Source organism: Lontra canadensis, unplaced genomic scaffold (assembly GCF_010015895.1).
Source record: "Lontra canadensis isolate GAN:19392208 unplaced genomic scaffold, GSC_riverotter_1.0 scaffold18, whole genome shotgun sequence".
NCBI lineage: Eukaryota > Metazoa > Chordata > Mammalia > Carnivora > Mustelidae > Lontra > Lontra canadensis.
The window spans coordinates 17,479,282-17,492,217 of record NW_022631012.1 but is presented as its reverse complement, the minus strand read 5'-3'; the positions used below and the strand labels follow the sequence as shown (position 1 = coordinate 17,492,217).

Here is a 12,936-nt window from a genome sequence, read left to right as displayed (position 1 = left end):
GGAGAACCGGGGAGCGGGTGGAAGGAGGCTGACATTTCTGGGCTTGGCCGGGTCAATGAACGTCCCCAAAAGACGAAACTGGAAAGAACAAAGGGTATGACCACTGCAGGGTCAGCGGTGAGCTGACAGATAAGAAAGGAGTTGGGTGCACTCCCATCTACAAAATCCTAGAAAAAAAGAAAGGAAGAGCAAAGCTGGGAGACCCTAATAGAACTCCAAACGCAATTTAAAAAAGGGGGGGGACCTTAAGCTGTGACAATGAGTGAAGACACAGTACAGGTTTGCCATGAACAGTGTTCAGGAGGCACCAACCAAATCATCATGTCTGCTAGGGTAATCTTTCATAGAAGGTCAAAGGCGTAAACCTTGAACAATACAAAAAAAGAAGAAAGGGTTTAGGCTTTTGCTTGGATGGACGACAGTGACCTGAGCAGGACTGTACCAGCACTTCCCAAGCGTTCTGACCCCCCAGCACACAGAAAACAGCAATATTTGTAGGGCGCATTGACGAACGAAAGAGACGCTAGTAACTTAAAACGGAAGGCAGGGATGTTCTGGGGGCTCCAGGCTTTCCCCCACCATCCCAAGGGCTGAAGGTCATATTCTATCATTTGCCTGCATCACACTAGTTTGAAGCTCTGTCCCAGGGCCTAGAATAGAAAATATAACAAAAAAGACCATTCAGAGTTTGATAGGTACATGGAAATGTGTACAGTGACACTGGTTCTTAAAGTCATACGTACTTCACCTGTCTCCCCAAATCCCTTTCGCAGGAGGGAAGGTGAAGGACACGCTTTCTCTGAGAGCTGGGACCAGCTAGACATGGAGTCAGAGGGACACTGGAAAACAGGAAAAGATGGAGAACAAGTCCCAAGCTCAAGAGAATCATCCTGAGAAGAAAAACCTCCCCCAGCCCTTTGTTTTTTCATGCTTCTGGAGCACGAAAGAAATGGAAAGTGGACCAGAGTGAGGGGTCAGATAGCCCAGCCCTGTGAGGTTTCTATCTGGGGTTGTGCTGGGAGCCCACTACCTTCATCACAGGGATAAGCCAAGACACTCTGAGAGCAATGGTCCTCCCTGCCTTTTGCACTGAGCACACTGTCGTCAAAAATTGTTTTTGTGAAAGATCAAGAAGGGGCCACTGTTCTTTCTAGGAATGGGAAAGCATGGCACACTCTTGCAGTCCCCTCCCCCCAAACAAGCAACATGAGGCCAATCATCCATTCCTTCTCCGAGCAGCACAGCAATGCCGATATTTAAAAGGCGGTCACCTAAAACTGGTTGTGATAGATGTCGTGGGGCTCCTCGGGGCAGATCCCGACCACTGCCCTCCACTGAGCTTCCTCCTTGCCAAATGAACCCCAGTTTTACCCAAGGCAACAATGTTCCCAGTTAAAGACACTCACCTCTCCAGAATGCCTTGCAGCTGAGGGTGGCACGTGGCATAGCTCTGGCAGCGCCACGGCAATGCAAGTCTACTGGGTGGGACTACCAGGAAAGCTATCATTTTCCTGAGTTACAAAGGGCAGCCTCGATAACCCTTTATGCTCTTCCCTCCCCCTGTTCTTGGATGAGAGCCTCATGCTAAGGATGGCAGAGCAAGAAGCTAGAAGTAGCCACGACAAGTCCTTCAGCCCCGCACGACGTGCCTTCAGGCTTCTTGCTACCTAGCCACAGTACATTGCCATGTGGTTAAGCCCCTGTAGATGGGTTACTCTACGTGCACCTTCACACAATTCCTCACAGATACACCCACCACCCTAAAAGCCCATCAGTGATGCAGACTCATCGTGCCTGACTTGACCCAGAATCCCCACAACGGCATCACTGCTTTGGTCTAGACCGCAAAGATACTGGCTACCCATCTAAAAGAGAGTTTACTGGAAGGAGCTGCTTGGGTGGAGAGAGAGGCTCTCCTGTTTTTGCAAATAAATATACTTTTTTCAGCTATTGGTCACTTGGAAGGCACAAAAAGCTGGGCCCTGCAAGGAACAGACTACAGGCATAGGGACTAGAAGGTGTCCAGCCAACCAAAATGCTTTTTTATTTTTTAAAAAACGTCGCTAGGCCCACAGCAAATTTTCTGAAAATATTATTGTGAAAGTTTCCTCTTGAGGCCTCAGGAAAGAGGAGGCAGCATTACGTCTTGTTTTAAGGAGCAAGCACCAGGATCCCAGTGATACAAAGCCGTGGTAGTGAAACCGCCCTTGCTAATGTGACCTCACTGCAGGAGGTTGGCACTTTCGGGGTTACTGACCACGTGAGCCTGAGGCTCCGCACTCCCCTTATGTGCTTCCTGGAAAAGAACTTTGACAGAGAACCAGCGTGGCATCTCTTGTCCCAAGAAGGGCCGCTAAGAAACTCTTTCCTTGCCAGCCACATCCACTTCAAGGTAGAAATTCAGCCCCATGTGAAGTAGGAATGAAGGGCGGGCAGGGATGGGTGCTTGTCTCTAAGAGCCTGTTCCAGGAAACGGATCAGACTTGTGCATTCAAGGTGCCCACCGGCTCTGCGGGCTGGGACAAGCCGTGTATCTTTGACTTTAATTCCCCGCACTGGTTTATAGGTCCCGTGGACAACTCCATTTGGTTGAATTCGTGATATTTAAAGAAAAAAAAAAAAGACGAGTTGAAGCAAAATGTTGAACATGTACTGTGGGTATTCAGGCTCAGCTGGAATTCCAACGCCCCATAAAGGTGGGAAATGGGTCAGAATTGGGACGAGCAAGCCCACAGCGGAGGTGTGGTGTCTGTTCTGATTAAAAATGCCACAGCAGGAGACACACCCTGTCAATCTCCATGGGGAAGATCTTATTCTGCACCAAGCACGGTGTCTGTCACACAGCAGATACCCAAGCTCGTTAATAGTCTGGTTATTCTAGGCTGAAATCTTTCTCTGATGAGATGATGTTTCTGATCATTCATTATCTCCGACAGAGACGAGGCCCTCTGCCAACGAGTGGCACTGACACTTCATTGAAAATATCAAGTCCGTATAAATAAGCCAGCTTAGGAGCACAGAGCACAAATGATTCCCATAGGATTATCACGGCCCCCTCGGCCACTATAGCTCCTACTGCCGCAAACTGGCACAACCCTGGCCGGCCTTGGTCACACCACATAAAGAACAGCGTGTATGACTCACTCCCTTCCTTTGTTTTAAGACTAATTTTAATTGGTCCCTCAGAGTAAAATTTTCTTCTTTAAGTAGGTTAACACCTTTGTTCAGGCTGCAGTCAATTCTAGTCTAGACCCAGAACACCTTTCCTGTGACAGCATTCCTACGCTGAAATCTATTTTTCATGGATATCTGAGAACAGAATATTTTTTTCCCAGATTGCATGAGTTGTTTTGCTTTCCCCTCATCTAACATGCATATTAGGTGATTCAGTCTTTTTTAAATGCCCCAATTCCAAAGAAGAAAAAGAACGGAGTGTAAAACGGCATACCAACAAAAGGGTACTAAACCCCCCACAACTATAATGTACACATAATTATAAATCTATTTCTTCCTCCACTGAGTGAACGTTGTGATAGATCAAAGAAATCTTGTTGGCTTTTTTTTTTCTTTTTTAAACCAATCATCAATTGTTGCATTTGTACCTGGCTACTTCCTTTTCCCATTTCTCTTAACAACTATTCAAATCTGCCCCACTGTCTTCACATCCCGTAGCTAATTTCCATGCTCTGATGTGGACTGGGTACTATTCAAAACATGTAGAACATTAGGTCTCATCTCTCTAATATCTTTTCTGTATCCATACCTGCTGCTTCTCTTCTTGCCCAGGGTTCTACCCTGTTATGGAGGAGGCTTTGACCCAATCCCCTCTACCAATTACCTTTTCTCACCTTAATTTTGAGTTTCTTCCTTTCAACCTAAAAACATATCTGCTGGGAGCGCCTGGGTGGCTCAGTGGGTTAAGCCACTGCCTTCGGCTCGGGTCACGATCTCGGGGTCCTGGGATTGAGTCCCACATCGGGCTCTCAGCTCAGCAGGGAGCCTGCTTCACTCTCCCTCTCTCTCTGCCTGCCTCTCTAACTACTTGTGATCTCTGTCAAATAAATAAATAAAACCTTTAAAAAAAAAAAACATATCTGCTTCTATAAGGCACACTCAACAGGTTTTGTTTTTGCTCTTTGAACATTCCCTTCTCCACTCCCTTTTCCATTCTCATTCTTATTTCTCCTCCTACTAGGATTAAAGTATCTGTTTTCCAATTGAAAAAGTCTTATTTGGGGGGCACCTAGGTGGCTCAGTTGGCTAAGCATCTGCCTTCGGCTCAGGTTATGATCTCAGGGCCCTGGGATTGAGTCCCGCATAGCACTGGGCTCCTTGCTTAGCGGGGAGCCTGCTTCTTTCCCGCTCCCTCTGCGGCTTGCCCTGCGAATGGTCTCTCTCATGCTTTGTGTCAAATAAATAAATAAAATCTTTAAAAAAATAGTCTTATTTTCTAAGAGCACATATTCTAGATACTTGGGTAACTTTCAAGTTGGAATATAATTACAAGAAAGAAACACTGAAGATGTTTAATTCATGTACCTAAATACCTTTTCTAAATCTAATTTTGTTTGGTATGGTTTATATAAAGCTTGTCCACTCATATGTCTTTTTTGTTCTCTTACAAGTCTGGTTGGCAGTACATTTTCTCTAAATAGAAAAGCAAAGTACACACACAAAAAAGCCCTAAAAATCCTTTCGATATAATTGTATACCTGTTTATGAATATTATGGGAACATGATAAAAGAAACCTTGAAAATCTTCCCTCCTGCCTATTTTAGCAGTCCATGATACTTTTGCAGAGTGATTTCATTTAGTATTTTTTCTAATTACTCTTTAGAGCTATTTGCATTTATTCTGTTATAAATACCGGAATTAATTGTTAAGTCTGTTTCTCCAAGGGAGAAACAAATAAAGTGTTTGGACCCAGAAAACAAAGGCGTAGAGATAGAAGTGTGTGTGACATCACACACAAATCTCTTAACTATAGACTAGTTATTGGCTCAGATAATTTTTGCAGAACTAATTAATTAGGTCAGAAACAGAACCCCTTTCCTTAATTAAAATCACATTATCTTTAGGAGGAACACGGTGGAGACTTAAAAAAAAAATCTCTACATAAGCAAATTTACCAACATGTCGGGCACACTCAGTAGGAAACAAATCATCACTGGCCACTCTTCCCTTTAGCTAACTGATCCCCCCAGTCATGACTGCCCATCTCCATTGCTCACGATGGACGTCCCGAAGCTCTTTAAAACGCAGATTCCTGGGCTGCTCTTCCAGACAGTTTGGTGCAATAGGTTTGAGTTAGGATGCAGGCATCTGGATTTCAGCTAACACCCCGTGCAGCGGATTCCAATAGAGATACTACTACAAAGGCCACACGTGGAAAACCTGTTCTGCGGTTATTTGCAGGAATACTGAGCAATCACAGAAATGCTCTGGGCCCTGTTCATTGCTAACAATTGTCCTTCTCATTTGTTAGCTTGTTCATTCATTCACCGAAAAGCACTCGCTGGCTGCCTACTGCAGAAGAGAAGGACACCCACTTCCTGCCATCAGGAGTTCCCAGTGTGGGGGCTGGGGGGCAACTGGAACAGAGGCACAATGCAACACCAAGAGTGCGTGACCAGGCCGTGCAAACTTTCTGCAGTGTGAAAGAGGGACAGAGCGGGACAATCAGCACTCCCTGTGACTGTGTGTAGTTCATAGGGCTTGGGATCTATCAGGTTTGATGTATCCTGGGAGGCACACGGAGATATCCTTTGGGAGCTCGACACCCATAAGCCAGTCATTAAGGTGTCTTGGACGCTCCTTTGCTTCATGTTCTGCAGACATACTGCGTTACCAAGGGGGCTCATTTTTTAGTTCTACGTATGGTCATCGGAAGCAATAAACAAGTGGCCATATTTAGAGCTGAATTCAGCTGTAAAAGTTAGTGTTGTTGCCTGGGCCCCAGGATGTTATCTTTTTCATCTTTGGAAAAGTACGATTAATTATATTAACATACAACATGACTGTAAAGAATAATTAAAATAATAAATTCTCTCTTCAAATGCCACAGAAAGCTAAAATAATGTAAGCAGAAAGGCTTATTCTTTTTTTTTTTATTTATTTATTTGACAGACAGAGATCACAAGGAGGCGGAGAGGCAGGCAGAGAGAGGGGGGAAGCAGGTGCCCCGCTGAGCAGAGAGCCCGATGAGGGGCTCGATTCCAGGACCCTAGGATCATGACCTGAGCCGAAGGCAGAGGCCCAACCCACTGAGCCACCCAGGCACCCCAGAAAGGCTTATTCTTTAAAACTCTTCTTTCCCCATAATATTTCACATGCAGGGATCACTATGAAAATTACCTTTAAAAGATTGTTCTTCCTGTACATGATTTCTGGATTCCAGAAAATGTCCTCTGAACAGGCTTTTAAGATAATAAGAAAATATAAAGGAGACGTGACCAGACGTCTCAGACATATCCAAACATAATTTGGATTTGCAAATGTTTCTATGTCCCTGTTAATATTTCCAAAATCTCCATAGAGTGGTAGAGATAAAATAGGAACAAATATGTATGTATATATATTTGAGATATATACATACAAATATAATAATATATAGTAACATATATATTATATATATTTTGAATATATATATATATGTATATATTCAAAGCCTTCACTCTTCTATCCATCAACCAAGGGGAGTTAAGATGACAAAGTTTTCAAGAAAGATGCCATGTGACAGATTGTGCCAGAGAGATGAAAAATGATGCTTGCAAATTTTCTTTTGCTTTAAAGTAATTCCTCCTCACATTTTCTCACAAATGGCATAAACATTAAAGTTGTTTCAAATTACCTTTTGGATACAAATCAAATGTAACTATGTCCTGAGATTGGATCAGAGAGGGGCTTGGTATATTCTGGCTGTACTCGAAAATTAGATGCCCTGGGATTTGGGATTTGGAGAGCACTGTACTAAATTACAATTTGAATCAAAAGTATCTTTGTATTCTCACCAACAGTGTAAGAGGGTTCCCCTTTCTCCACATCCCCTCCAACACATGTTGTTTCCTGTCTTGCTAATTTTGGCCATTCTAACTCGTGTAAGGTGGTACACTATTGGTGGGAATGCAAGTTGGTGCAGCCACTTTGGAGAACAGTGTGGAGATTCCTCAAGAAATTAAAAATAGAGCTTCCCTATGACCCTGCCATTGCACTACTGGGTATTTACCCCAAAGATACGGATGGAGTGAAAAGAAGGGCCATCTGTACTCCAATGTTTATAGCAGCAATGGCCACGGTTGCCAAACTGTGGAAAGAACCAAGATGCCCTTCAACGGACGAATGGATAATGAAGATGTGGTCCATATACACTATGGAGTATTGTGCCTCCATCAGAAAGGATGAATACCCAACTTTTGTAGCAACGTGGACGGGACTGGAAGAGATGATGCTGAGTGAAATAAGTCAAGCAGAGAGAGTCAATTATCATATGGTTTCACTTACTTGTGGAACATAACAAATAGCATGGAGGACATGGGGAGATGGAAAGGAGAAGGGAGTTGAGGGAAATTGGAAGGGGAGGTGAACCATGAAAGACTATGAACTCTGAAAAACAATCTGAGGGGTTTGAAGGGGCGGGGGGTGGGAGGTTGGGGGAACCAGGTGGTGGGTATTGGAGAGGGCACTGATTGCATGGAGCACTGGGTGTGGTGCAAAAACAATGAATACTGTTATGTTGAAAAAAAAAAAAAAAGTATCTTTGCAGACCTAGACAAAGAGCACAACTTCACAGGGACTGTGTGACTGTTTTTAATAATTTTCTAAAAGTTTTTGCAAATTTTCTACAAGTATGTGCCAGGCAGGTTATGGAATCCTGCTACAATGGGACAGAGAAACTCTGACAATGACTTTGGGATCTGAACTACATTGCAAAGGGAGAGTGATTCTTTACCAGGGATTGGGCCACACAGAATACCAATCTTATGAAGTACTGTGAGAACTCATTAACAGCCTTCCTCATGAATTTGCAAAGGTGACATTAGTTTTAATCTAGTCTCCCTAGATGCCCAATTCCTGACACCGATGCTCCCTCTTGTTCCTTAGAGATTACGATCCTGATACCACAACCACCAGCTGAGATGTACCCACAATGACTATGGCTTGGTTCTAACTTGAAGAGCTATTTTCCTATAAATACTAGAGAGAACTGCTGATTATAATGTGCCAGAGATGGGAGAAAAAGGCACACCACAGGACAAAAAAGCAACAGAGGTGGAGAAGAGCTGATGGCTAGGCGGCCGGGTCTGGCCCTGGGGTACGTGTGCTGGGGAAGGCACGCACACCGCTGCCCTTGCATAGTGGAGTGGGCACACGTGTGCTGATTCAAGGCCATGCACTCCCCAGTTTGAAAGAGATGTCTCATGGTTATCTCCTCTGTGGCAGGCCATCGACCAGGGGTGGTGGAGCTCAACCTGGAGAACGGGAAATCTTTCATTAGATCAACACTGGGTGACTCAGAGCCACATCCTAAGCACCCCCCGCCCCGAGGGGTCTCCTGAGCATTCAGACCTGCAGCCATACATACACCCAGCAGAGGCGGGATGGGCCACTAAGCAAATTCCTATATAAAATACTTGATCCCAAGCTACTTGATTAAACACTCATTTTGACAAGGGAGGAAACCACCAACAGATCGGTGAGACGCAATACTTGAACTCATGCTGGCCAATACCTCCTGAGAGTTTCAGTCACGGCCCAGAATACCAGATAGTAAAGAGCAGCTCAGAGATGGCGTCAAGGTCAGGCACTGCTCTATTTCTCTGTCCCTATGGATTCATTGACAACCGTAACAATCCTCTGAGGGAGGCACTACTATCACATTCTCAACGATGGGGAGAAGGCACAGAGAAGTTGGGAAATCCGTCCAAGATCCTGAAACTGGCCTGTGCAGAGCGAGCCCAGACACCACACTCCTAGAGGCTCTCGCACACCTTCCATCTAGAACGCTGTGGAGAGTTTGGGTTCCATGCTGAGGATGAGGAAATGTCACTGGGAGACTTAAAGCACGTAAGTAACATGATCCACGTTTAAAAATTCCCTCCGGCTGCCATGTGCGGAGTGGACTGTCGAAGGGCAAGAGAGGACAGCCCACAACGTGTCGCGCCCAGGCCCAGCACCAAGTGCAGGAGCCATAACCTAAACGTGACCCTCTCCTCCCATCTCCATCTTTCCTGCATGCACAGAGCTGTGGCAGCTATAAATAGCAGCCTTGGTGCAAAAGGCTGTGAGTCCATTCCAGACTCTCCAATCCAGCGACACTGCGAGATGACTCATCCACCTCTAAGCTCTCTCCAAGTCCAGCCACCAGCCTGAATTTCACTCTCTAAGCCCACCATGCTCTTCCTGTCCCTCTCTTTATCCAAACAACTCCCGAAAGTCCAACTTTCCCACACCCAACCTTCATCAGTCAAAATAGAAAGCTCAGATTCTCCGCCACTTAGTAAAACCCTTAATAAATAAAATAAATAAAAATAATAAAATATTAATAATAATTAATAATAAATAAAACATAATAAAATAATAAATAAATAAATAAGCAAAACCCTTAATGCAACGTATTAAATATATCCCTGGCATTCAACCAACATGGGCTTCCTATTCACCAACAGAAGTATGCTTTATGTTTTAGGTACAAATCATTTATTACAGGTACCAAAAGAGTCATACACCGCTTGATAATGACGTTGCCAGGCAGCCACTATGAGGTGATGGTAAGAACTCTGAGAAACAGCAGACCTGGGTTTAATTCCATCTCTCTCATTTACTGGACCCATAACCTTGGGCAAGTCTTAAAACTGCATAGACTCCATTTTTTTAATCTATGATTAAAATGATAACAGCACTTAGCTCTGAAAGCTGTAAGGAGTACTAGGTATAATATTTGAACGTGGCACATACCAGGAGCTACATATGTGAGGTTTAAAAAATTTTTTAATCCATTTCTTCCTTCTTTCATAGAAAGTTACATTTTTCTTTTCATACTCAAAAGCACAGTTCCTCAACCTCATTTCCTTAGTTTTTATTTTTTAAATTTATTTTAAGGAAATTCATTTTATCCTAATTTCTCATAAACATATATCAATTAAAACAAAAGCATGCTAACTCATATGTTTTTGGAGACTGCTTTCTTCCTTAATCTGGATGCCAAACGAGCAGAAGAGCAGTCCATACGTACAATGACAGGACATGACGCTATTTCACATGGAACATGGTCTCTCACACAGAGTAGATCGATCTGTGCAGTTCTTGAGTGGAAGGTCACTCAAAGACTAAAATTCTGTCAATGACCTTTAAGCTCAGCCTAATAAAGAATAAGCAGAGAGCCCCTCGTGCGCCTACACAATGAAACTTGTATTGGGAATACCGTGTTTAACTAGGAAATCTCTGTTGCGGCACTATGTGTGTTAAAAGTTGCCAGGAATGGAATCCTGCTACAATGGGATCCAGTTTAAAGTTCAGCATAAAAGCATCCTTCAGTTGGGGGTAAATCATGCCTTTGATCTTAGTGAGCTCTTACAGTAAGGATCAGGAACTATAACAGCTAACTTGATTGAAAGAGGGAGGTTACGCTCATCGAAGTGAACCAAATACTTATTGGAGCTAATCCAAACTCAATCTGAAAATATTAGTTGGAAGTACGGGAGAGCAACCTTTCTGGAACATTCATTGCTACTAATACTAAAGAATAATTCTGCAGATGTGCCTACTTTATCCACACTGGCTTGATCAGAAGATGAACCACTTTCTCAGAGTTAGCATGCTCACCTGAATCCTTGCTAAACCAATAACTTACTTTTCATTAAACTAAGTAAGCATTTATCTATGTTTCCAAATGAGGGCACTACTGGGTCTGTCCAGTACATTATAGCAATGATAGCATCCTTAGCTCTTGGGCACTAAATGCCAGCTGTGTGCTATATGACAGCGTGCTATATGACAGACAGACAGACAGACAGACAGTAACATCCCACCCACCTTGAGAACCACTGATTGGCATGTTGTAGCCAAAAAGTAATTTTTTTCATTGAAAAAGGATTAGAATAGAACTGAAATTTTGCCCTGGATTCATCCTGTCTTTTGAACAATTAGAGAAGATTTCAAAGGTCTGCAGAAAGCTGGGTCAGTTTACTACAACTGCCACAAGAAAACCTTAACAAAAACATAATTTTATTCTAAAAATTAAAGTTTTGTTGAAAGAGTGTCATTAAATCAACAGTTTCTAAGATGCGAGGGTCTTGCAAATACTTGTCCATATACACATTACATTACAAATTAATCGGCTATAACATTCATGACAGAAGAGCTTTAAAATCTGACAAAAAACCAAAACATTATCCAGAGGCAGATTACCTGTCATAAAATCTATTTAGACTCAAATGACATTTTGAGAAATATTACTGTAGGTGGGACCTGTACTTAACATCATAGTAAAGTACTTTATTTGAAACCAGGGGGCTCTAGAAATTGAGCAAAGGGACTACATATTTATTTGTAAAAGTTTAAAATCTTTTAAAGATTTTTATTTATTTATTTATTTGACAGAAAGAGAGGGAGAGAGAGTAGAGCAAACGAGAGAGAACATGGCGGGGGTGGGGAGGAGCAGAGCAAGAGGGAGAAGCCGACTCCTCACTGCCTTGGGGCTTGATCCCAGGAGCCTGAGATCATGACCTGACCCAAACGCAGACGCTTAACTGACTGAGCCACCCAAGTGCCCCTTTCTGTAAAAGTTTTAAATGTTTTAATTCCAGCACTGATGACATGGAGTTGTCAAATGATTAAATGGGATAAGCACACCACATTGGTGGTAATAATGGTCCTGATCAAGCTGGAGGGGACCACATTTAAGAATGTTTCAAAGAGAAAGGTAGAGAGAACTCTAAATCCCACACAGTTGGACTCAGAAATCCGGTGAGGGGAGAACTCATTTCACAGAACTTTCTAGTATCTTACCTCATATAATCCCAAGGAATTTCTCTCTGCCTTTGCCAGGATTGAATCCATCATCATTTCAAACCAGATTTAGGAAGCAGCAAGAAACATGTTCCATTCTCCTTAAAATCACGTCCCCGGCCTGCCCACTTGACGATTTCATTCATAGAAGCGACCAGAACTGAAGTCAGGTGGGTCTGGAGTCCTAACGTGGCTTGGAGAGCTCTGCGGGTCTACCTCACTGATGTTCCTGCTTCTCTTCCTCTTTCCCAAGTTCTAGAAATGAAATCCTAAGCGGGATATGAGAGACCTTTCCTAGGAGACTCCTGTCCAGCTAAATAAACACTGAGAGCCACTCCTACTTTTCCTCAAGACTGTCAGGCATCCTAAATGAAAAAAACACAACCTATCAGTGTCCCTTAGGCTGAGGCAGTCGTGGCCACACCCTGAAAAGGGTACAGGATGCAATCGCCCCATCCTCCCCTCGGCTTCCTTCCTGTGCTTTTTTCCCATTGGGAAAATTCCAAAGAATGAGTTATATGTACACACACACACACACACACACACTCATATGGAGTGAGCTGATGTCAACAAACTGTTATCACAGAGAAGGGAATTTTCTGTCTGACTTGCTAAGAATAGAGTGGTCATCATCTGGAAACGCTAATGTACTATTATGATTAATCGGATGGAGCATTCATGTAGTTACCCAAAGAGGCTTACAGCATTCTAACTAATCCAGAATGAAATCTGTGGATTTGTGATTTCAAACTGTGAAAATTGACTAAAACTTTCTGAAACATTATCTAGCTTTAATGAAAATCCAAACTGTGGTTATCAACCCTGAAGTTATTCTCAGATGTTATGTTTTAAAGATTTTATTTATTTGTGTGTGAGAGAGAGCAAGAATAAGCGGGGGGAGCAGTAGGCAGAGGGAGAAGCAGGCTCCC

General features: G+C 43.3%; 1 protein-coding gene across 3 annotated transcripts in view; it reads right to left on the bottom strand.

The window, feature by feature from the left end:
- The window catches only part of HECW2 (HECT, C2 and WW domain containing E3 ubiquitin protein ligase 2), a 352,056-nt gene that overhangs the window by 141,107 nt on the left and 198,013 nt on the right, over positions 1-12,936 (bottom strand). The window contains exon 1 of one of the 3 annotated variants that reach the window (XM_032860186.1): positions 12,008-12,360. The exons of the other annotated variants lie outside the window; for them this stretch is intronic. The gene's annotated coding sequence lies outside the window, so the exon portion shown is untranslated. Of the gene's footprint in view, positions 1-12,007; positions 12,361-12,936 lie in introns of those variants that run through there. 3 annotated transcript variants of the gene reach the window in all.